This window comes from Gopherus evgoodei, chromosome 5, assembly GCF_007399415.2.
Source record: "Gopherus evgoodei ecotype Sinaloan lineage chromosome 5, rGopEvg1_v1.p, whole genome shotgun sequence".
Lineage (NCBI taxonomy): Eukaryota > Metazoa > Chordata > Testudines > Testudinidae > Gopherus > Gopherus evgoodei.
In genome coordinates this window covers 84,038,863-84,064,117 of record NC_044326.1, presented here as the reverse complement: position 1 = coordinate 84,064,117, position 25,255 = coordinate 84,038,863, and the positions used below count along the sequence as shown (strand labels likewise).

The window sequence follows — 25,255 nt, the reverse complement described above, 5'->3', positions numbered from 1 at the left end:
CTGCAGAGCTTTGGGCCCTTTAAAGTGTCACTCGAGCCCGACTGCCAGAGCTCCAACGGTGATTTAAAGTGCCTGGGGCTTCCCGCAGCGGCAGTACCACTGGGTCCTTTACATTTCTCACAGCAGCAGGAGCCCCGGGCCTTTTAAATCCCTACCCGAGCCCGGCTGCTGGGGAATTAAAGGGCCAGAGGCTCCGGCTGCTGTGGGGAGCCCAGGGCCCTTTAAAGCGCTGCCTGAGCTCCACTGCTGGAGCTGCGGAAGCAGCGCTTTAAAGGGCCCAGGGCTTCCCACAGTGGCTGGAGCTCCGGGCCCTTTAAATCACCACCCGAGCCTGGCTGCCAGAGCTCCGGCAGTGATTTAAAGGGCCCAGGGCTTTCTGCAGCGGCTGGAGCCCTGGGCCCTTTAAATCACTGCCCGGGAAGCTAATCTAGTCTGGCACGGTGTACCAGCTCTTGCCAGTACATCGTACCAGACCATACCAGATTACTTTCACCTCTGATTCTACTCCATTTATACTACTGTTCACGATGTTAGTCATCCAATCACTGCTAACCTTTCTGATGAAAACAAACAAAAAGACATGCTCTAGTTATATTTACTTTGTAGAAACAGAATATGTCACCAACTAGTAGTAAGTATATTTAGAACTTTAAAAGGGCTAGTTTTCCAAAACTTAAAGCAATTATTGGCAAAACTGACTGGGAACAAATTTAAAATGCAAACTTTAACAAAAACTGGAAAATGTTCAAGGACAACCTATTGCAGTGGTTCTCAGACTTTTGTACTGGTGACCCCTTTCACATACCAAGCCTATGAGTGTAACCCCGCCATATAAATGAAAAACACTTTTTAATATATTTAACACCATTTTAAATGCTGGAAGCAAAGCGGGGTTTGGGGTGGAGGCTGACAGCTCATGACCCCTCATGTAAAAACCTTGTGACCACCTGAGGGTTCCCGACTGCAAGTTTGAGAACTCCTTGTCCTATTGGATAACTAAAAATCCACGAGTCCAAAGACATTTAAAAAACAAAAGTTATGCTGGGCAAGGAGCCAATCTGGCTAGGAGATGTGAATGTGGTGATAAAACAAATAAAATATATAAAGGATGCAAAAAAGGGGAAGTAAATGGCAATGAATATAAGTCAAAAAAAGAGCAGGCAATTGATAAGGGAAGTCAGGTATAGGTCCATCAGTACATGCAGATGCTAAACTCATAAACAGTGATGTAGAAAAGTCAGGAATTTGAAATAGATATTTCTACTCTCTGTTTAGAATGAGACAAGGGGATGTACCCAACCCTTGTGATTTTGTAGAGAAAATATTAAGATTACTATCTCTAACAAAAGAACATGTGAGGCAGCATCTGCCAAAATTAACATTTTCAAATAAACAGACTCCAACAATTTACAACCAAGAGTCTTAAAGGAACTAACCAAGGAGCACTTTGAACCGCTAATGTGACTTTTTAACTAATCTTGAAAAACAAGAGACATTCCAAGGGCTGAGGACTGCCAACGTAGTTATAATATTTAAAAAGGGAGAAAAGGATGACCCAGGGAATTGTAGACCAGTTAGTGTGACGTTAATCCCAGGTAAAATAATGGACCAGTTAATTTGGACTCTATCGAAGAACTAGAGGCTACACACCATGGTTTCATGGAAAGTAGGTATTGTCAAACTTTTTTTTTCTTTTTTTTTTTTTTTAAAAACAGGGTTACAGATCTGGCTGATAAAGACAACTGTGTTTACACACCATACATAGATTTTTCCAAGGCATTTGACTTAGTATCACATGACATTTTGATTTTTTTAAAAACTGAATTCTACAGAATACACATTAGATGGATTAACAATTGGCTCACAGACAGATCTCAAAATATAGTTGTTAATGGGGAGATCTCAATGAGTGGGATGAGATGTTATACATACAGGATGACAGACTGTCTTAGAAAACAGTGACTTAGAGAAGGACATAGGCATAATCACAAGTACTTGCCTCAACATGAGCTGTCAGTGCAACACTGGCAAAAAGCTAATGAGATCCTCAGATGTATAAAAAAGGGCAACAGAAGCAGAAGCATGGAAGTGGTCTTGACATTTGTACACAGTATTGGTAAGACCACTGCTAGAATGTTGTATCCATTTCTGATAATCACAATTCATGAAGAATGAAATACTGGAAGAGTTCAAAGGAGGGCCACAAAAATTATTAAAGAGATGGAAAACATGTCTCAAGATGTGAGGCTTAAGGAGCTTCAACCCATTCAGTTTATTGAGGAGAAGGTTGAGAAGTATCTTGATCCCTGTGTATAGGTTCTTAAACATGGAGAAAATATATGATAGCGGGGAACTGTTCAACCTTGCTGACAAAGGCATTGTGACAAATTAAGCAATTTCTTGTATATCCCTGGAAGACCTTATTAAATTAAGTTTAAGTAACTTTGGGGTCCATTGTATTAAATGCAAAGTTTATGTATTATCATGGGCCAGGACTGCATGTAACTTCGCTGCGAGGGAGATGTGATGCGAGGCCTGGGAGTCAAGGAACTATACTGAAACTGTGCCAGACAAGAAGGGACTTCTGGAACAACAGAGTGAAGTGGATTTCCTGAGAAACACAAAGGGAGAGGTTAGCAAATGCCTTTATCTCCAGTTACACAAAAAAACAGCCTTCTGAATCATAGAATATCAGGGTTGGAAGGGACCTCAGAAGGTCATCTAGTCCAACCCCCTGCTCAAAGAAGGACCAACACCAATTAAATCACCCCAGCCAGGACTTTGTCAACCCTGATCTTACCACCTCCCTAGGTAACCCATTCCAGTGTTTCACCATCCTCCTAGTGAAAAAGTTTTTCCTAATATCCAACCTAAACCTCCCCACTACAACTTGAGACCATTACTCTTTGTTCTCTCATCTGCTACCACTGAGAACAGTCTAGATCCAATCCTCTCTGGAACCCCCTTTCAGGTAGCTGAAAGCAGCTATCAAAACCCCCCTCATTCTTCTCATTTGCAGACTAAATAATCCCAGTTCCCTCAGCCTCTCCTCATAAATCACATGCTCCAGCCCCCTAATCATTTTTGTTGCCCCCTGCTGGACTCGTTCCAATTTTTCCATCCTTCTTGTAGTGTGGGGCCCAAAACTGGAAACAGTACTCCAGATGAGGCCTCTGTAACCCCCAAGTCCTTTTCTGCAGAACTGCTGCCTAGCCACTTGGTCCCTAGTCTGTAGTAGTGCATGAGATTCTTCCAACCTAAGTGCAGGACTCTGTTGAACCTCATCAGATTTCTTTTGACCCAATTGTCTAATTTGTCCACATCCTGAAGCTACGTCCTGATTTGCTGATTACTGGAGATCAAAGGCCTGAGCTATATAAAGAAATAGGCTGATCTGCTCAGTTTGCATTCTGGTTCCAAAATCACAGGGAATTATGAACTTGTAATGAAGAGAAAACCCAACTGTGTGTTTTTAAGGACTGACACCTACCCAACTCTAAAACTGAAGTTGGGGTGACCTCTGGTAAACATTTTAGCACACATGTAGGTTCTTTTATTGTTTTTAAAATGTTTTATCTGTAATGTTTTCACCTTCCAAATAGATGTCCTTATTTAGAAAGAGCAAGTGTGGTAACTTGTAACTGCAAGCAAATACACTGTTCATGGCCTCTAGAGAGACAGCAAAGCACAGACACAGGCCTGTTTAGGCAGTCTGGCTTGCTGAGAATATCACAGTGTAAATCAAGGAGCTGTGCTGTCTTGACAGCCTGGTCAGGAGACAGAAAGACACAGGTCTCTCCCCAAGAGAGGTAATGGCAGAGAAGCTCAGAGCCTAGAGTGGGTGCCCCAGGTGGACCAGAAGGGGGGAATACAGATATGAATAAAATGAAATAATCAACTATAAAAATCACTACATTCTCAGTTTTATTCTCAGAGGATATTAAAAAATGGCTAATAGATATAGGCCAGAAGATCAAAATACCTGAAATGCCCATGGGTGGCTCATAGGCCCATGTTCTGAAGTATCAAAATACTTGTGGAATACTTACTAAATTTCTAGCCAGAACTAGTTGTGGTTTCATCTAGCAGCTCTGTTCTGCCCAGTTCTGATTTGAGCCTTCTCATGTGACCACAGACAAAATAAAAATTTGTCACAGACTTACACTGGTGTTTTTTCTGCTATTTAGGGCCAGATTACGTTGCTCCTAAATCACATTGGGCAGCAGTTGCTCACGTGACTAGTCCCTGGTGAGGTAAATAACTGCTCACTAATGTGGGTGGGTGAGATTCTGTGGCCTGCATTGTGCAGGTCAGACCAGATGATCATAATGGTCCCTTCTGATCTTAAAGTCTATGAGTCTATGAGATGCAGTTGCCCTTAACTGTGACATATATGTAGGTTTGCCAGACATCCAGTTTTCGACCAGAATGCCCGGTCAGAAAGGGACCCTGGCAGTTCTGGTCTGCACAGCGGACCAGGCCGCTAAAAGTCCAGTTGGCTACAGCAGGGCAGGCAGGCTCTGTGCCCAGCTCCACGCAGCTCATGGGAAGTGGCCGGCATGTCCCTCCAGCTCCTAGGCCAGGGATGGGCAAACATTTTGGCCTGAGGCCACATTGGATTCTGAAACTGTATGTGGGGCTGTCATAACTTAGTCCCAGATTTGGACCTTAGCGTCCAAAATATGGGGGTTAGCATGAAAACCTCCAAGCTTAGTTACCAGCTTGGACCTGGTACTGCTGCCACCACCCAAAAAATTAGGGTGTTTTGGGGCACTCTGGTCCCCCCAAAAACCGTCCCTGGGGACCCCAAGACCCAAATTCCTTAAGTCTCACAACAAAGGGAAATAAACCTTTTCCCTTCTCCCCCCCTACAGGTGTTCCTGGAGAGATACACAGAAGCAAACTCCGTGAGTCTAAACAGAGGGACTCCACCCTCCCCGTTCCCAGTCCTGGAAAACAGAATTACTTCCCTCTTCACCCCGAGGATATGCAAAGTTAGGCTAGTACATCTAACACACACAGATGTCCCCCTGACTTCTTCCTCCCACCAATTCCCTGGTGAGTACAGACTCAATTTTCCTGGAATTCCCCACTAAAGAAAAACTTTAACAGGTCTTAAAAGAAAGCTTTATATAAAAAAAAAGAAATAAAAATACACACAAATGGTCTCTCTGTATTAAGGTTACAAATACAGGGTCAATTGCTTAAAAGAAATATGAATAAACAGCCTTATTCAAAAAGAATACAAATCAAAGCACTTCAGCAACTATAGACATGTAAATACAATAGAAAAACAATAACCCTTATTGTTTTTATGATCTCTGTACTCACAACTTGGAAACAGAAGATTAGAAAGCAGGAAACAGAAATCACTTCTCAAAGCTGAGAGAGGCAGGCAGGCAGACAAAGAACTCAGACACAAACTTTCCTCCACCAGAGTTGAAAAAATCCAGTTTCCTGATTGGTCCTCTGGTCAGGTGCTTCAGGTTACTTTTTTTTTCAGGTGAAAGAGACATTAACCCTTAGCTATCTGTTTATGACAGGGGCCGGGTAGGGAAGGCTGTGCTCCTCAAACAGCATGGCCCCCGCCTCTTATCTGCCCCCTCCCACTTCCTGCCCCTTGACTGCCCCCCTCAGAACTCCCAACCCATCCAACCTCCCGTGCTCCCTGCCCCGACTGCCTGACCCCTTATCCGACTGCCCGACCCCCTATCCACACCCCCGCACCCTGACCCTCCCTCATCCCCAGCCCCACCTCAGAGTCTGCACCCCCAGGTGGCACCCTCACCCCCTCCTGCACCCCAGCCCCTTGCCCCAGCCTGGTGAAAAGGAGCCAGTGTAGGGGAGAACGAGCAAACTTGCTGTATAAATTGGTATCCACTGAGCTACAGGGCTCTAATAGGAACCGCAGCGATGAAAGCAGCAATCTGCTGGGCCACTGCTCCAGGAGCCAGAACCCCACGCCGGCAGCTCCTTTGACACGGGTGTACCGTCCCAGTCCTGCCCACTGGCATGGGCAACAGGCTCATGGCAGCTGTCCCTGGTCACGCTAGTGCAGTGGGTGGGACTGGTGTGGTACAGCCATGCTGGAGGAGTTGCCGGCATGGGGCATTGACTCCTGGGAGCGGCATCCCAACAGGCTGTTGCTTTCACTGCTGTGGCTCTCGGTAGAGCCCTGGTACTCTGCAAATACCAATTTATATCTGCGGATAAAAATTGTGTATTCATGCAGGGCTGTACTTACAATCAGAAGAGATGTGATGGTATACGCGTGCGCACACACACACACGTTCAAAGAGTGCACGGGGGGGGGGTCTAACACTTCAATAACTCAAATACTGATAAAAGATTTTTACAGTTGTAAATTTCCCCTGAAGGTCAACATCTTGTGCATGTTACAAGTTAGCTCAGAGCAAATTTTTTTTTTTAATAGCCTAGAATTAAATGCTGGGGAAAAAAGGGATTTAAAATGCAAGTGCTGACGCAACCTTAACTACAGCATTTTGCACTATACAGCAGCACAGCTATAATTAAAAAGACAACTTACATCAAGTAAAAAGCTTCACTGCAAGCCTTTTTAATGGATCAATACTTCACCACCATCAGCAACTCAACAGGCTAAGGGAAAAGATGGAAAAAATTAGGCTTGTTAAGCAATTAAGGAAAATAATTTGTATGAATACAAGGATCTTCTGAAGGCTCTGGAAAGCTGGTTATATAAGATATCCCCAAATTTATTATTTACTTCTAGAATTAACCACAAAACATAGGAATTGCTTAACATCACATACTAATACAAAAACATCCATGTCTGTTGTACTCATTTTCTTGCATTACAGAATGGCTGCAAAAAACTGTTAAAGATGCAATGAGAAAGCTAACTATTAAAATTGGAGGGAAAGCTGCAGAACGGAAGCTCTAAATAACTGAAAATATATTAGGGAGAAAGCTGCAACATATATGACTCAATTTACAGAAATACAGGAAACTGGGTTTTTAAAGCAACCAGCAATATGGTAAGCACATATAGAACTAGCTCTCTTTTTCATAAATTTAGTAGTAAGATCTTTTAAGGCAGAGAACCAATGAACTTTAGCTATTTATTGCAGAAAGACCTGAGAAGTGCAGTTTGGTACCTGGTGATGTGAAACAGCCATAGCTACAACAGGAAGATTTTTAAGCTACCTCTATATTTAAAGTTTCTTGAAGGGCCCGGCAATACATCAAGATGAACTGGTAAATTCCCTACTGCAGTAAAGGAGTCATCCAGAAATCTGAGGATTCTTCCCCAGCATGGAACGATCACTTTCTGATGACCCTGGCTAGATACGCGAGTTCATCTGCCCTGTGTCCATGGCAGCCTTTAGTAAAATGTGAAGGAAAAGCCACTGGAGGCAACCATGCTGCTTTTATTTTTATTTCTTTTCTCATGGAGAGGAATTATCTGGACATTTCTGTGTTCTCTGAGCATGCACTCTCACCTCAGGCAATTGCCTCATTTTAAAATGCTTGAATTTTTCACTCTGTAGTTCTATTATTGCCAACAAGCTTAGTATTATTCACTTACAAGATAGATAGAAAAGTGTCAGTACAGAATCTTCATTTTGGTTGGGAAGAGCAAGGTGCAAATGTTTATGTATGACAATTTTTTTTCTCTCCCTCTTTCTTTGGTGTGGAGAAGGGATTTTTCCATTTTATCTTCTTAGGATATGACTCTGCAAGTCCTCAGCAGCATTCAAGTCAACTACCATAGACCAAGTAGTGGTTTGCAGGGTCAGGGCTTCTGAATGAAATTTTCAGAAATGACTACACTGATTTTGGATGCCCAAACTGGCACATTTTAAAGGGCTCTGATTTTCATGATGTGTTGAGAACCCATCCTTAGCTAATCAAGCCTCATAAAAGTATCTCTGGGTAAGCACACATCGAAAATGTAGACCTAAGTGTGTATTCAGCTACATCTTTTACATTTTGTAAGGCATTGCCAATGGTATGCCCTCATCTGGAATATTGTCTTGATTTTTCACCACCTCGTTTCAGAAAAGGTATAGCAGAAAGAGAGATGATTCAGAGGTGAACACAATGAATGGTAAGTGGACATGGAAAAATGTTCTATATAAAGACATCAAAAACAATGGGGCTGCTAAAGTTAGAGAGGAGACAAGATAGAGAGAGAGAGAAAATAATTAACAATTCAAAATGTAAATCAGGCACTCTAATTTTCCTGCTCCAACTACAAGGATATTATCAATGAAACTGAACAGCAACGGTTTTTTTGAAAGTCATAAAAGGATTTTTTTATTTTTTTTTTTTACTACACACAATGTATAATTAACGTATGAAACTAACTGTTAATTTCAATGGTTTCTTGTGACAACTTTGCAGGATTCAGAATAGGATCGTACATTTATATGGAGAATAAGAATATCAAACTATATGATAGGATTTAAAAAAATTCTAGGAAGCACGTTAATGCTTATGCTTCAGAGAAAAAACCAATCATTTCCTGATAGAGACTGGTGTAACAGACTGGACAAACCTTATGGAACTAAGGATATGTCTACACTATCCGCCGGATCGGCAGGCAGCGATCAATCCAGCGGGGGGTCAATTTATCACATCTAGTCTAGAAGCCATAAATCAATGCCTGAGCACTCTCCCACTGACTCCTGTACTCCACAATCACAAGAGGAGCAGAAGGAATCGACAGGGAAGCGGTAGCAGTCGACTCACCACGGTGAAGACACCACAGTAAGTCGATCTAAGTATGTTGACTTCGGCTACGTTATTCACATAGCTGAAGTTGCATAACTTAGATCGACCCCCCGCAGCCCCCCAGTGTAGACTAGGCCTTAGATAAGTTTTATGGAATTAACTTAAGCCTCTCTCTGCTGAGAATAACAGTGAAGGCAGGGAACTGTTCAGCCTGGAGACACTCCAGTCAGAAGAGTATCCAGCCAAGAAAGGTGATTGCCAAGGGAACCTGAAGCCTGAGAGTGGGGGCCCTTCCGGGACCCATAGAGGAGGAATATAGGTGCACTGCCCTGAACTGTGACAGTTAAGAAGCGAGTTTCCCCCGACAATTATGTTGGGGGAAACATAAGAATGGTCAGACTGGGTCAGACCAAAGGTCCATCAAGCCCAGTATCCTGTCCTCTGACAGTGGCCAATAGCAGGTGCCCCAAAGGGAATGGACAGACAGGCTATCATCAAGTGATCCATGCCATGTCACCCAATCCCAGCTTCTGGCAAACAGAGGCTAGGGACACCCTTCCTGCCCATCCTGGCTAATAGCCACTGATGGACCTATCTTCCACAAATCTATCTAGCTCCCTTTTGAACCCCGTTATAGTATTGGCCTTCACAACACCCTCTGGCAAGGAGTTCCAGAGGCTGACAGTGCATTGCGTGAAAAAATACTTTCTTGTGTTTTTTTTAAACCTGCTGCCTATTAATTTCATTTGGTGGCCCCTTGCTCTTGTATTATCAGAAGGAGTAAATAACAGTTTCTTATTTACTTTCTCCACACCCATCATGATTTTATAGACCTCTATCATATCCCCCCTTAGTCACCTCTTTTCCAAGATGAAAAGTCCCAGTCTTATTAATCTCTCCTCATATGGAAGCCATTCTATACCCCTAATTATTTTTGCTGCTCTTTTCTGAACCTTTTCCAATTCCAATATATCTTTTTTGAGATGGGGCTACCACATCTGCACATTGTATTCAAGGTGTAGGTGTACCATGGATTTATATAGAGGCAATATGATATTTTCTGTCTTATTATCTATTCCTTTCTTGATGAATCCCAACATTCTGTTCGCTTTTTTGACTGCCGCTGCACATTGAGTGGATGATTTCAGAGAACTATCCAGTGACTCCGAGATCTCTTTCTTGAGTGGCAACAGCTAATTTAGACCCCGTCATTGAATATGTATAGTTCAGATTATGTTTTCTAATGTGCATTACTTTGCATTTATCAATATTAAATTTCATCTGCCGTTTTGTTGCCCAGTCACCCAGTTTTGCGAGATCCTTTTGTAGCTCTTTGCAATCTGCCTGGGACTTAACTATCTTGAGTAGTTTTGTATCATCTGTAAATTTTGCCACCTCACTGTTTACCCCTTTTTCCAGATCGTTTATGAAGATGTTAAATAGGACTGGGCCCGTACAGATCCCTGGGGGACACCACTATTTACCTCTCTCCATTCTGAAAACTGACAGTTTATTCCTACCCTTTGTTTCCTGTCTTTTAACCAGTTACCAATCCATGAGAGAAACTTCCCTCTTCACCCATGACTGCTTATTTTGCTTAAGAGCCTTTGGTGAGGGACCTTGTCAAAGGCTTTCTGAAAATCTAAATATACTATATCCACTGGATCCCCTTTGTCCGCATGCTTGTTGACCCCTTCAAAGAATTCTAGTAGATTGGTGAGGCATGTTGTTCGATAATTGTCCATTACAGCTGTCTTGCTTCTTCCTCTGAAGCTTCTGATGCTGGCCAACAACAGATACAGGATGCTGGAGAAGATGAACCTCAGATCTGACCTACCTGGCAATTTCTACAATCCTACTTCTTAGAGAGTTTATCACAAATCTGTTAAAACCTCCCTGAAATGGATAACACCAGTATAACTCTACCAGTGACAGGAACAGTGCAAATGCTAGTGAAGACTGACTGCATCACCTAACACCATGAACAGAACATTGTGATTAACATGCTTTGCTCCACCCTAGCACTTCCACTGTTGAAGCTATCCATGGAGCAGCCCCAATACAAGATTTTCACAGAATTGTTATTGTAGGTGTGGCCTTTCTGTACTTCTCCACTTCCTCTACTACAACAACATCAGCAGCCTTGATTCATCATGAGTTGTCAAAGAATTATCCAAAAAGCTCTGTCAACCACTGATATTGATTAACACATTTTGGAACACTGGGAAAGTGCCAGAACACCGGAGCTAATATTTTTTAAAAGGTAAATAAAATGACCTGGATTAGTCTGATACAACTGTCAAACAAAACCGGAAAGAGTGATAGGGAATGTAACAGTCAAGCATTAAAGGACTGTAGCATAATTAATGTCAGCAAAAACATTTTATGGAAAAAAAAATGGGTCGTGTCAAACAAACTTGATTTTTTAAAATGAGATTAGAAGTTTGGCTGATAAAGGTAACTATTTGACGCAACACACTTAGGCTTTTGCAAGGGGGTTGACTTACCATCACATGACATTCTGATTAAGTACTATACAAAAAACCTCAGTGTAGCACATATGAAATGGGTTTAAAAACTGAGGATTGAAAAAAAAAAAAGGCATTGTAAATAGAAAATCATCATCCAAAAGGGCTGTTTATAGGGTCCTGCAAGGATCTGTTCTTGGGCCAATATTATTGAGTATCTTTATCAGTGATCTGAAATAAAATCATTGCTGGTAAAGTTTGCAGAGGACACAAAAATTGGCAGTGGTGGTAAATAACTGTATGAACTGGTCATTTCAACAGAGCTCTCTGGATTGCTTGCTAAACTGGGCTCATTTGAACAACATGTATTTTAATATAGTCAAATGAAAAACTGCAAATATATGAACAAAGCTTTGTAGGTCACATTTACACGATAGAGGATTGTATGCTGGAAAGCAGTGACTCTGAAAAGGACTTAATAGTAATGGTGTATAACCAAGTGAACACAAGCTACTGGTGTGATGCCGTAACTAGGAGAACTAACGATCTTTGGATGTATGAGCAGGCGAATACAAAGTAGGAGTTGTAAGGTGATATTGTTTCTGTATATGACATTTGTGAATTACTGGGATACTGTGCCCAGTTCTGGTGACCACACTTTTAAGAGCATATCAAAAAAATGGAAAGGTGTCTGAAAAGAGCTACAAGAATGACTCAGGGTCAGGAAAACCTGCTTTACAATCATGGATCGTGATCTGCAAACACCTATATGGGAAGATTGCTGATCATAGAAGGCTCTTTAATCTAGCAGACAAACGCATAGCAAGATCCAATGGTCTGAGAAACACTAGACAAATTTAAATTAGAAATAAAGCACTTCTAAAAATACACATAATGAGGGCAATGAATCATTTGAACAGCTTACCTTTAAAAAAAGCAAACAAACCCCGCTGTATATAAACCACAAGCATGTTTGATGCAGGAATACTGGGTGAAATCTTTGGCCTGTATTACACAGAAGGTCAGTCTAGATGCTCATAACAGTCTCTCAGGCCTTCAATCTATTCATCTTCCCTTCCTCCCATTTCTTCTGTACACGTTCTGATGATATCTCCCACACATGGAATGCTTTCCCCTTTCAGTTCTCCAGCCCACTAATATCTCCTTACTAATCTATCCTCCAAAGATTTTGCTCCTCTTTATTGTTTACAAGAGATGATTAATTTAAAAATTAAGTTACTCCTCTGGAACTTCCCAGTCTATTCTATCACTGTGTAACTGTCTTTTAGATTACACTTGCAACTCCAAAATTAGGACTTTTATTTTGTTTCTTTAAAAAAAAAATATGTTAAAGTCATCAAGCACGATTCATGTCTAATTGCGTAAGTACATCATCTTATTTATCGTTACCCTCTTCATCTCTCTCTACTCCCCTTCTTGTGTCTGGTTTTGAGACTCAGGAGTTGCATGATGTAAAGTATAAGCTTCAAACTCTATTTTTTTTTTTTTAAAAAGGGTAAAACATAGGCCCTGTCTTACTAATGTGGCATGAAGTGCACTTTGGGGCTTTCAAAAAAGTTAAATGGCAATTTCTGCAATATCCTGCACAACCTTATTGAATTAAGTTTAAGTATTTTAGGAGTTCATTCTATTAAAAATGCATATGGTTTAAGTGTTATTGTGGGATTCTATGTAACTTGTCCAGAAGATTTGACTCATGTAAGGATTGGGAAGTGTTAGGCTCAAAGGACTCTTTTAAACAACAGGCTAAGACAAGAATGAACTGTGAGTTGAATACGTTTTATAGGAAATACTTGGAGAAGGCGAATGCAAATGCCCATCTCTCTGGACCTGATCTTCTGAAAACTTCATTTAGGAAGGGAACCTTTATCTACAAATTACCAATTCCCAGGATCAAAAGGCCCAAGCAGCATAAAGGAGTAACTCACAGAGTCATGAGGGTTCTTATTCTGAGCAATAGGACTTACAAATTTATAGCCACAGGACTGGTCAGCAGCCAGAGCCCTTATTGGAGTCAGGTGGTGATCTCTGGATACTTTATTAGCTTGCGTATAGATTCTTCTATTGTTTTCTAAATGTTATCTCTGTAAAGCTTTTACCTTAAGAATAAATGTGCTTCCTTAGAAAGAGTGTATTGTAAATTAACCGTAACAGTTACACAGTTTACCATCTCTGAAGAGAAAAGTAAAGCAGGCCTGCTTAGGCAGTCTGACTTTGCGGAGGAATTCACAATGCAGAGTGGCAATATCCCAGTCAGAAGGGAGGGAGACGTGGTGTCTCCACCCAAGAGACAAAACAGGAGGGGAGCTGGAAGCCTAAAAGTGGGTACCCTTCAAGCTCATATAAGGAAAATACAGGTGTGGTTGCCCTGAACTATGACAACAACCCTTAAGTTCTCTGCACAGGAATTTTACAAGCAAATCATATAATTTTAAAACTACTATATTTCTTTAGCAAACCCTGCCAGACAGAACATCTTGCTAGAAGTGGTAGTTAAAAAAGGAAAGAAAAAAATATATCACTAATTCATAAAATTGTAGAAGTCAATAAACTCTGGAATTCAGCAAATGCTATTGCCAAGGGGCAAAGGGCCAGTAGGGCCATAAACAAAAGATAAAGAAAGAGGGTAGAAGAAGGGATGTCTGAAGAAAGGATTGATGCATTAGAGGCAGCTTTTAAGAGGACATTATGGAGCAACAGCAGTCATTTCCTATCTAAGGGTGCAACTGAGTTGCTTTAGATAAGGCTGATGTTGCTACCTGCCCTCACTTACCACTCAGATAAAAGGCATATAGGTATAATTTAGGTCTGGGACACAAGATTGGAAGTGAATTAAGACAACAGACTTCTAAATTAAAACACACTGAAAACAGAGGTATTCAGAGCTCAAGGAATAAACTTTTTTGCCACTTAAAAGACAAATACAATTTAGTGTCCTGGCCACTTCCATCTAGTGCCCAGAACACATGTCTAGCTGCAGAGAGTAGTAATTAACTTCTGAATTTGTAACGTGGCTATGGGATAACTGCTCTGACTAGCTTAGTATAAGACAGCAAGAGTTGGAGATCTACATTTTTTAAAAGAAAATAAATCCAGTGTCCACCGCTTTTCTTGCACACCTTATAACCATGAAAAAGGAAAAGATTAAAGAAAATTCTCTCATATAACAGCAGATTCATAGATTATAAAGTCAGAAGGGATCCAATGTTATCATCTAGCCCAGCAGTTCTCAAACTTCATTGCACTGAGACTCCCTTCTGATAAAAAAAAATTACTACACGACCACAGGAGGGAGGACCAAAGCCTGAGCCCAACCACCTCACGTAGAGGGGCCAAAAGCCAAGCCCAAGCCACACCACCCTGGGCAGGGACCAAAGCTGAAGCCCTGAAAATTAAATTCACCCTTTTCTTTGCATCCATAGGAAGTTTTAAGTTTTATCAACATCACAAAACTATAATATATCTTTTACTTGTAGAGCGCTTGTTTGGCTTCACAGCCATACGCAGTACATACAAAGTAATGTGGTAAATTCCTTACCATACTCTCCCCACAGACAATCATTCTTCATTACAAAACCAATTCTGATAGGCAGTGAGAGCAACTCCACTACTCAAATGAAGTGCTTACATAGAGCAACCAATTGTCCAAGTGTTAAGACACAGAGCTAGTCTGTCTCTACAGAGCAAAACTACATATCCCTAAGATCATGAAACTAAAGTATTTACATGAAAAGAGCAAAAGTCGGGGTGGTGACGAATCATTGCACTGAGTGAAGAAGACAAACGTACTAAATGAATTAAAACGCCATTGTTGCATAATGCACATTTTTGATGATCCGTATACTAAGAAAAGATGAGATGCTGTCATCTGTATGGAATGAGAGTTCAGGCACTTTGGGTGCTTGTTTGAAGCGCTTGTGTGAGAATAAAATTAAGTGTGAAAAATCAACAGGGAAACGAAGTCTATTGCGGTCCAAAATATTAAAAGTGGCACTTTATTATTCAGGACATCTACATATATTTATTTAGATTCCAACTGCTTACTTTACCAACTATAGTTTTTATTTTATTTTTACTACTAGCCATACACAGTTGTGAGAGAGTGAGTGGATTATTTTCTGGTTCATATGTCAGTTGCAGAATCTTTATTATTAATGATTTTGTTCAAATCAGAAAGAACACAGCTGAGCTTTCAGACTCCAAAGTGGAGTTTCCACTGATAATTATTTCAGAAAAAAACAACTACTTTTTACTTGTAAAATGAGTACATTTGTCTCAGAACTTGTGTCAAACAGAACTCCATAGTTCCATTTTTAGAGTCATTTTTCTGAGTACAGATTGAATCCAACTCCCACTGAATTCAATATGAGTTGGATAAGTCCCTAATAAACACTGCAACTCACTATGGACCAGTTCTTGTTTCCACTGAAACCATCTGTACAATTCTACTGATCAAGTCTTTACTAATTCCTCACTGAGAATGATCTTGTGCTAAAAGACATGACCGAGAATCAGGATAGAGATAAAAATTAGGCAAAAGGATTGTAATAATTGTGGTGATCTAGACAGTCACAGCAATCACCACCCTCACTGAGAATAATTAGAAGCATGTTTTGGCTATTTACTCAATCAACCAAATCAGTTAGTTATCCCTAGTCCATGCCCACTAACTAATCTAAAGTTTTATATTTTAAGAAAGAGCTAATTTATTCTTTTAAAAATTAACCCATATCCATCTAGTATTTTCTTTCAGAGTAGTACTCATTTATCCTTCACCCCCTTTTATAAAATCCTGGGTAAGATATGATAGTATGTAGTATTCATGAGTCACCAACAGGAAGGTGACATGGATTAAAGAAGTTTGGTGTACTAGCAAAACTGATCTCCTACTAAAACATCTGTTCTAGACATTGAACTGAAAGGATAGAAACTCCACAGTTTGTTTATTGGAACATCAAACCATATATATGCTTGCATTTTAGTCCTAATAATACATTCTTACAGGCAAGACATCAATCAGTTGCTGAACTAGTCAGTAGTGCATAAAAGATGTGGATTGAGTTTTAACATCTTCTCTTGTGCGGCTTAGTTAAATAAATTCCTTGGGGTGCATGTAGTATGAACTGACTCTTCCAAAATATAGCTTTTGGCTCTGAACTGCAGTACAGGGCACATAGTGGGGGAATGGTTCTCTGGTTCTGCAGAATTAGTGCTTCACTTAACTGAAATTGAAGGACTCTGAACACTCCAGTGCTTCAGAACTAATATACTTGTATTAAGTTAATTTTTTTGTTTGTGGCATACCAGTATAATGGGCTTCCTCGAGTTTTCATCAATAGGTTTCTTGGGGACTGTGACGGGGCTCGACTCACCATTGTGGCACCTCCTGCTGGTTGTCTTGGGAATTAGCTCTGCCCCTCTTCAGGTGGTGTCTTGCACGCCATCACCTCTGCTCCAGAACCTATGTTGCCCCAAGGACCGTGGAGTCCTCTTCAGGACACAGCCCTCTGGCTGTGTCACATTCTGTTCCCCCCCATTCTGGGGGAACTGCAGTCCACTGTCCAGCCACTTCCTTCCGTGGCAAGTGCATTCTACTGTTTAGCCACTTCCCCAGTGGCAAGGTGCAGAAGGGAAGGACCCGGGCTCGCTCACTACTCCAGGTCCAAATATAGCAGCCAATTACTGCATCACTTCCAACTCCTCTGCAGATTTCCCTGGCCACTTCCTTGCGGCTCAACATCCTCTTTGCCTTACTCTCAGGGCCTTAGCCTGCAGCACCAGCCTGCAGTACTGCTACGTCTGGGGTACTTGCTGCCTTCAGCCTACAAGGCAGCCAATCTACGTCCCTCCTCAAGCTCCAGGGAGTGCCTCCCTCTGCTCTGCCCTGCAGCACTTCTTATATGAGCCTGCCTGGCCATGATTGGCTGCTCCTCTCAGACCCTTTCTACTTGGCTGCCTCTGAGGCAGCCCTCTCTTTTCTGCTAGCATGGGGCAGCTGCCTCATCCCAGTGGCATACTGAGAAAGTCTAAGTTCTTTATCTTAAAATGATGTGTGTCTGAGTGCATATATAGGGGATGAAAACTGTTTTTAGACTCCTAGGCAGGTCATATTTGATTCAAATACTGGCTATTAGAATAGTGATCTGTACAAGAACCTGTTAGTTTTAGTAACTAAAAAAAGATGATCTACCTTTTCCCTGTTAAGGGACAAATCAGAGATCCTTATTATCTCTGTCAGACCCACATCACTGATGTTTAAGATTGAGGTTATTGTTTGGGAAAACCAGAAAATTTCAGCAAAGAGTCTTGTGGCACCTTATAGACTAACAGATGTATTGGAGCATGAGCTTTCGTGGGTGAATACCCACATCGTCGGATGTGCTTTTACAGATCCAGACTAACACGGCTACCCCTCTGATACAGAAAATTTCAATGTATTTTGATGACACATTGCTATAACTTTGCGCACTTATCTCTTTCCTGTCCAACTCACTAACAAGCACTATCTAGTTATGTCAAGTTACAAGGTGACTATCAAAGTCTGTGCTCTCTACTCAAAGATAAGAACATATCGGTAGTGTTTATTCTTAATGTCATGAACAAAAAATTCCAGTATTTGGGGACTACCACCATAGCAAGCCTTGCATGACATTTTTGCTGTGAGCTCAAAGAACACAATAAATAGAACTGTTTAGGTGTTTGCCGTTAGAAATAAATCACTAGTAATAATCTGGAAATAGATTAATTTAGTTTATTTTAAAAAAAGAGACCATGGTTATGCAAATGTATCACCATATACTAAAAACTGTGATTCTATCATTTCAGCAGTATTATTTTAACCAATGCATATATTTCAAAAGTTCTTTCAAGAAACATTATTTATAAGTACATCTTTGGGAACAGTATTAAAAGTTCTATAGCAGCAGCTAACAGGTGCATAATTTACATTTATTGTTTATCTTACAAAAATAGTTCCTAGCTGTTTCTGGAGGAGAGGAGATAAAGTTTCTTTAAAAAGATTTCTTAACTGCAAAGACAGCAATTTTAAAACCAAAAGCATTTTAAGGTTTGAAGGCCATTCATCAAAAGAATGTACTCAAGACAAGTTTTGGATCCAAAGCATTCTTTTCCCCTTTAATTTAAAGGAAAGCCATGTGTGTGCTATATTCTTGTAATTCATACAAAAACACTTTGCTAAGCATGCTAAAAATGGATAATTAAGAATTTTTCTTTTTCTGCTTCATTAACAAGTATTTATGTTTACTAGTATGTGTATTTATATAGAGATATAGAGAGAGCTATACAGAAATGTATATTCAAAGTAAAATTTAAAGCCAGTTTCCATCTTACTTTAATAATGCTTTTAATATTAAGTTACATATTAAATTAATCTAATTGTTCATGTTTTCACAATGTAGTTTTTATGGTACTAGAATGATATTGAAGCAGGATCTAAACTTTAAAAAAGTTTATGATCTTTGGCTACCATAACAGCTGGTATTGCAAATATCTTTCAGACAGATAGCTGGTAAAAGAATGCTACCTCTAAATCCATATGGGCAGTTCCTCACCTGATGTAAATTGCCATAGCTCCACTGAAGTCAAGATTCTACCTGAGAATCTGTCTCATATTTTCCATGTCACTTCCAGTTTATTATATATTTTTGTATCAGCATACATATAGACACATACACACACACATTTACTGTCCACCATGTGAACTTTCAGAGTGCTAGGCCTAGTTTTAGCAGCCACACTATTTCTGCAGCCTAAAGGAAATTCCCATCACTCACTCTGTTCTGTCATGGGCACTGTGATTAACATGTATAACACGTCACCATTTTTAGTGCAGTTTTGAAAATACTAGAAATATAATGTGCTTATTTATGCCATGTTCATCATTATAATGCCACACAATTGTAAACTTGTGGTTAAAATGTTTTTGCACACTTCTTTTTCCTACTGAAGTTAACAATTTTACCGTTTAAAATAGCTTTGTTTCTATTTTATATTTGTAACTGCTGAACTCAGCTACTCCCAAATATTTTGCTTAATGTTTAATAAATTCTTATTTTAACTTCAGAAAGTGATCTCTGATCCCTAACAGTAACAGAGTTTAGGTACACAAAAAATACAGTGAATCATACCATCTTTCTCCAAAGTAATACCCTAGACAGAAAACATTTGATGATCTATGTCTTTCTAAAGTCAAAATTACACTGAAAAATAAACCCTGAAAAATATTGTATTAGTTAAGGAACATTTGAATCACTGCACTCTATACTTTACCTTAAAAACCATCACCTTGCTGATCTTAGCAATTAATTGTTTACTGTACACATCCTACTAATGTTTTCAGGTTGAGATGACTGTATGATCACCTAAACTTTAGCACACTAATCTACAATTCAAGTTACCTTTCAACGTAGCTGTTTCCTACTTCAAAATTCATGCAGGAATTTACCACTGCTAAGTGTAATGTGATACAGGCAACTTTTTCACTGATTACTAGTGCTGCCCAGGCACAATATAAAGAAAAGTTAAACACAGAAATAATTGTTTTCACTTCTTAAGCTCTCTCTTACTTACAAAATAGGTGTCTTACAGGAGGTATTAAGTATTCACAAAAATGTTTGCTTATTCTTGAACAATAATGGGTAAATATATTAGCAACACGTTCTGAAAGTTTTTGACTGAAAAGGACTAAATATAAACTAGCATCAAACACAGGAGTATACTTTGTAGTTATATACCTCTACCCCGATACAACGTTGTCCTCAGGAGCCAAAAAATCTTACCACATTATAGGTGAAACCGCGTTATATTGAACTCGCTTTGATCCACCGGAGCGCACAGCTCCGCGCCCCCAGACCACTGCTTTACCACATTATATCCAAATTCGTGTTATATCGGGTCGCATTATATCGGGCAGAGGTGTACTTACTATTCACAAATGTACCTTGCAAATGAATGCTACCTTGTAAATCTTAGCGAAATAAAAGCTTAACAAAACATGTTCAGTTTCAGGATAAGATAGGCTGGTCCAAAGGCTAGAACCAATTATGAGTCCCAATTTCACCCATCATAGAGTTTATAATGACTTTTGTACAATAAAATCCTTAACTTGACCTGAAGTTTAGCAGTTGAGTTTGTTTGTTTTCTAACCAGAGCCAGCATTTTGCTTCCTACCCACCCATTAATGTCCTAAGTAGATAAAATGTTCAAGAGAATTGCTGTCTTTGTACTTTCCCCAAACACTGAGTGCAATTAGTTTTGCTATGATCCAAGTTCTCAAGAAATGAGTAAAGCATATTAACAAAAATGTGCATTAACTAGCTGCCAGAAAAAGGCTAGGAGTATATTCAATATATTAAGATGACTTCTGATTCTATATACAGAAGATTTCTCTAAATTGTGAAAAGTCATCTGAAATTTTAAAAAATATCTATTAGTTTCCAATGTTTCTATTGTATAAGATCACTGGGGAAGAATACTGTTAAAAGTAGTTTTTATTTTGACACAAATAAGAGATACTGCATCTTTAAGAGTCCAGCAGTTTCAAAGCAACTCTAGACTGCAATCATAACATCCATTAGAGTGCTCCACGTTTCAGAGCAAGCAAGCAAGTGGTTGTCATTGTAGCCAGTAAATCACCTGACTCTATTACAAAATCAATTACTGCAGCACATTTCTATTGCTACATAACCTGATGATAGCAAAATGATATTGGATAGCTACTGCAAGGTCAAGAAAACTGCTAGGAACATCTCAAATTTGTCTTTTCATGTAGGTCCAAATTATAATGCATCTATTTTATGGTATATTTTAGATTTTAAAGAAATATGTATAGTTACCTTCTTTGGCTGACTGGGACATTTGATGGATAGTCTCTGTAACTGGTCTGATGTATGGCTGCAAGATAGAAGATCAGAGCAGCAGGTCGAACGGCCCAGCCTCTTCATTAAAGAAGAAATAATGCTGCAGCCACATCCACACATTGACTTGCTCATCAGATGACTTTATTCCTTAAGAAACCAGAACTGGTACATTCCCATATATACTCAAAATTGGCTGACTGCCTCATTCTGCAGTTCCCTGGCTGAAATTAACACTGATAAACAGAAGAAAAAAAACAAAAAAAACCCCAGGTATTCCTCTCCAAAAAGGCCAGCCACAGTCCCATCACCTAGCAAAACTCAGTATTAAAAAAAAAAACTTCCCAGACTATGGTTTTACAAGGTAAGATGTTTTAAGAGTCTTAACTGGTTTACAAAGGAAAGAAAGGTATCTAACAGAGGAATAAATTTGAGGTGTCAGACACCCTAAACTGCACACTCACTACAGCTTCTGTCCTCCTCCATCACTTCAAGTCCATTTACCTACTCTACCAGCTCAGCCCATCCAACCTGTTCTCTCTCTAAGTGCACACTACTCCAATAGCCAACAGAAAAGAGCCACACCCCTCAACATCACCCATGCACTCTATTCAAGAACCACTCAATACCTGGAAAAGAACTGCTGCTGCATTGCTTAGAGCAACAACAGGGAACAGATTACTGGAGCCTGACCTGCCAATCAAAGCAACTGACCTTTTATGACTCTAGTGTTCAAGAGAGGGACCTGTCACTTTCTTCTTCCATGTATGACAGATTTGTCTTCCTGTTATACTCTACAAAAGATTTTCTACAATATATATTTTAAAATCTTATTCTAAATTGAAAATGCATATGCAACAAAAAGATTGCACCGAAGCATACAAATCTCCGAAGAGAAATGAGAATTGCTGCTACCGAGCTGTGAGTTACTATAACATTTAAGAAAAAACAAATACAAATTTAAACTAAAGGAGGACTAAGCAATAAAGGAATTTAAGCTGAAACATAACCCTGCGCTTATCAATTCTCCAAGAGAAGCAATAGAGCTATCTAGTATAAGCAGCTTTGAAAAAAAAAGTTAGACAAGTCTTTGGCTCAGAAGAAGAGTTATACAGAAAGGCAAACCTAATTCAAAAGAGAAGTCAGATCTAGATAGGCTTCCTAGCCTGTTTAAAAAAAAAATTATGTTCTGAAACGAAAATATGATTTCTCAATAATAGTATCTGCCTAATTTCATCTATATAATTCAATCTCTAAGTCAGAAAACTTGACAGTGTTTCTCGTAGTACTAAATCAATGAACCATATACTGCTTTTTCCTTTCCATCTGCTAAAACAACATGCCAGTATTACATATATTATAAAAAGCTCATTTTAACTAGCTTACTGAAGTAAGCAATACGGTTTCTGAAGCAGAAGGCTCACCTTAACACAAATGCTTAAAATCATTACTGGATAATGTGACTTGAAATAACTGTCACTTGCATTTATAGAGCTATTAGTGTTTGTCTAATTCAATAGCAGCCTCTTTATCAAAAGGTTAAGAAAAATACAGATGGCATGAAAGCAGCTTAAACATACATATTCAAAAAAAACTTCTTGTTTTCATACTGCATTGAAAGCTTAATTCTCTCTTGCTCTCTCCTGCTCCCTCTGCTTCCTTCCCTCCCCTTCCTAGGTTTAAAGCTGAACTGAGCTAGTATTGCCTCTCCCTTTCACCTTGCTCTGCCCTTTTGATATTTATGTTTCTATTCAACCAATTTCCAGTAATATCTAAATATAAGCATGCACTGCAAATTGAATAAAGAAAACCTTTTGTAGATAAAGACTATGGATGCAAATAAGCAAAATAATGCAATAACCTTTTACTCGCCTGCTTGAGGTACTGTCTGCTGCATAGAATTTTAAATCCTCATCTGCAGATGCAATTGAGCTGGTATTGCCAAGGACTTTGCTCTTCCTGTGCTGATTCTACACGTCTATTCATTGAAAAAGCACATTATGTCAAAAATTTAAAGTAAAATCAGGTGAAATTACTCAGATGGTTTGAAAGGAACCAACATCTAAAAATCAGCTGCTGCTTTGACCAGTCACATTTCAGAGATATGTCAGACACATTGGTGAAGAAAGTCTTATTGCTGATGCATGCTTACCAGCAATATGCTGATGCATGCTTACCAGCAATATGAAAAAAAAATAATACAAAGAATTGAAGTGCAAGGATCACGCTTTGACCATTAATACTTCACATCTTTCATACCACAAAAATCTCTTCTCTCAAGATGCTATTGCTTATAAAGCTAAGAGAGATCTTGTCAAAAAACAAAATCCTTGTTTCAAACCCTTGCATCTCAGTAGACTGCAGATAAGTTCTAATAGAATATTCTAACTCTGTGCACAATACTCTAATAAATGGAAACCTTATTTTGTCTTTGGCAGCACATAATTAAGCATTACAAAATGTTATTTCTAAACAAAAAATAGACTAATAAAATACTAATGAACTGGGTAAAGATTTTTAGTTTAAAATGATTATGAAATACACTAGTACTTCATTGGAATTTGTATTCCTCTTAACAGAAATGAAACACCAGAGGTAAAGGCTGTTATTCATTATTTATGATTTTTCCCTCCTCATGTCAGTTGCCTTAATGTACTATTGATTCTCAGAATGCATACAGATGGGGCCAGTGACAGACAAACCAGATATATATAGAACAACTATCCAGAAAAGACAAAAGGAAGATGGTTTAGAAAGACACTAATATCACTACAGAATTTTGTTTTCAAGGCTACGGATGGGAAGGACAAAGCAATTCCAATTAAAGTTAATCCTGATACTAATGATATAATTTAGCAGAGAGTGACAACCTTAATTTTTTTTGTACAGAACTGCTCTTTAAAATAGTTTAAAATATGAAATCAGATTTTGTTTAACCTGAGAAGTGTCACAGCTATACTAGTTTCTCCTGCATTACTAGAAAACTAGTAAACACTCCAGTCCCTAACATTGGTAATTTTGCACATACTTTAACTCCGACAAAGGCAAGTTACCACTAAAGTTAAAATTGGTTGCTATGAATTGAGCATAAGATCAACCTGACCTTCACTTTCCTGTTGCAAACTCTAATTTATAATGTTATCCTTCAAGTTATTCTTTGACAGAATCTATAGTAAGGCAAGCAATACTCTCAGAACTATTGATATACCACTTCAAAAGTTTAACAGCCTTAAATATTTCTATTAAATCAGTTTAAAAAATCAAGTTTAAAAATTGTTTTAATATTAGAAATTTCAAAAAACCATTCTTCTTGTTCTGCAGTATGTTATTCTCTAGCAATTTATACAACCAATTATAGAATTCTAATACATCTCAAAGCAAAACAGAGGTGATATCATGCTAAGCTAGAACTGACTCTCCCTTATGTAAAATATAAAGAAGAAAAACAGCTACATATGCGCACACACAAGATTTTTTGAGTTAAGGAGTCCTGATGAAAAATCTTCAGAAATTTCAGACATAGAATAGGGAGAGGACTGTACACTATGAATAGTTTAAAAAAATTGGTTGAACAACTACTTATGTACGGTACTTGCACACCCTCCAATATCAAATATAGTTCACAAGGGTGAGCCTAGAAATAATAAATAAGTCATGAAGGAGATGAAGATATTGGACAGAAACTGTTGAATACCATGGGGAAGTGAGGGGAGGCAACTACCTGAAAAAGAAATTCTCCACAAATCACAATGTAGACAAAGGTTTGGCACCAAGCAACTCTGGTATGTAGACACCAGAAACAGGGTTCTGACCATTGAATTCAGGCAGTGGCAGTACTCCAAGAAGACTGATCCCAAACTCAAAGGCAAGTTTAGACACTTGAGTTGCTTTTTTATTGGATTCCTGATAAAGTAAACTCTTAGGAAAGGTACAAACAATTTTAATTTTTTCTAGGTAGAGATTCATGTCCTCTCAAACATTTAATATGTTGCTAATATTGCTCAATAGAGAGTAAAGAGGGAATTCACATCATATATAAAAATTCAGAGCTAGAATGTATTCTAATTTATTTTATGTGGTAAACTATCAATTTTGACAAAAAGTTAACAAGCTACACTTAATACAAATGTTTTGCTATCTTCTACATAGAAACAGAAGATAACTAACATAACGAAA

At 39.1% G+C, this 25,255-nt stretch overlaps 1 protein-coding gene across 4 annotated transcripts in view; it reads right to left on the bottom strand.

The window, feature by feature from the left end:
* FBXW7 (F-box and WD repeat domain containing 7) overlaps positions 1-25,255 on the bottom strand; it is a 274,003-nt gene that overhangs the window by 189,780 nt on the left and 58,968 nt on the right. For 3 of the 4 annotated variants that reach the window (XM_030563528.1, XM_030563524.1, XM_030563521.1), the window contains one exon: positions 6,548-6,618. The exons of the other annotated variant lie outside the window; for it this stretch is intronic. The gene's annotated coding sequence lies outside the window, so the exon portion shown is untranslated. The remainder of the gene's footprint in view (positions 1-6,547; positions 6,619-25,255) is intronic. 4 annotated transcript variants of the gene reach the window in all.